Source organism: Tupaia chinensis, unplaced genomic scaffold, assembly GCF_000334495.1.
Source record: "Tupaia chinensis unplaced genomic scaffold, TupChi_1.0 Scaffold144635_1, whole genome shotgun sequence".
NCBI lineage: Eukaryota > Metazoa > Chordata > Mammalia > Scandentia > Tupaiidae > Tupaia > Tupaia belangeri.
In genome coordinates this window covers 10,133-10,833 of record NW_006204496.1, presented here as the reverse complement: position 1 = coordinate 10,833, position 701 = coordinate 10,133, and positions in this window count along the sequence as shown.

Below are 701 nucleotides of genomic sequence, written 5' to 3'. Positions count from 1 at the left end.
GTAGGGAAAAATAATCATAATTCATTTGATAGTACAGATATAAACTCAATTAAATATTAAGACTTAAGTTGATATGCAAAAGAAATTAATTCACAGAAGAGAAAATGTCTTAAACGGGGACCGTTCAGTCATACTAGTAATCAGAAAAACACAAACTGAACAATTTTCCTTTTTTTTTTTGGTCAGTGAAAAATGTAAATGATATTAATACCATGTAAATTAACCTTTTAGAATACAGAATTACAAGAGTTGAGTAGAAATAAGACAGTCATCAAAAATATGTTTCAGAATTTAATTTCAAAGTATGGAAACTAAAATTTTTCTAGTAGTTTTGACACTGATATCTAGTAAAGAGAAAAGTTTTAAATGAGTAATTTCTTCGATTTAATGTTAGAGAATTTTTCTGGTTATGTAGAAAATAGTGAAACATTAAAAAAACTATAAGGAGTTCAAATAATAGTCATACTGGGTTAAAATTGGAATAAATTAAAATGTAAAAGTTGAACACCGATTACAAGTCAACTGCATTTCTACCTGTATAACAAAAACAAACATAAAACAAAAAATGGCATTGTCCATTGTTTGATACCAAATGAGGTGTTTTGGGCTATGTAAACATGCTTTTCTTGCTATTATTTTCATGTATCACATGTCACTGCAGAGATTAAAACTTACTTTGAATTAAAAAAAAAAAAAAAAAA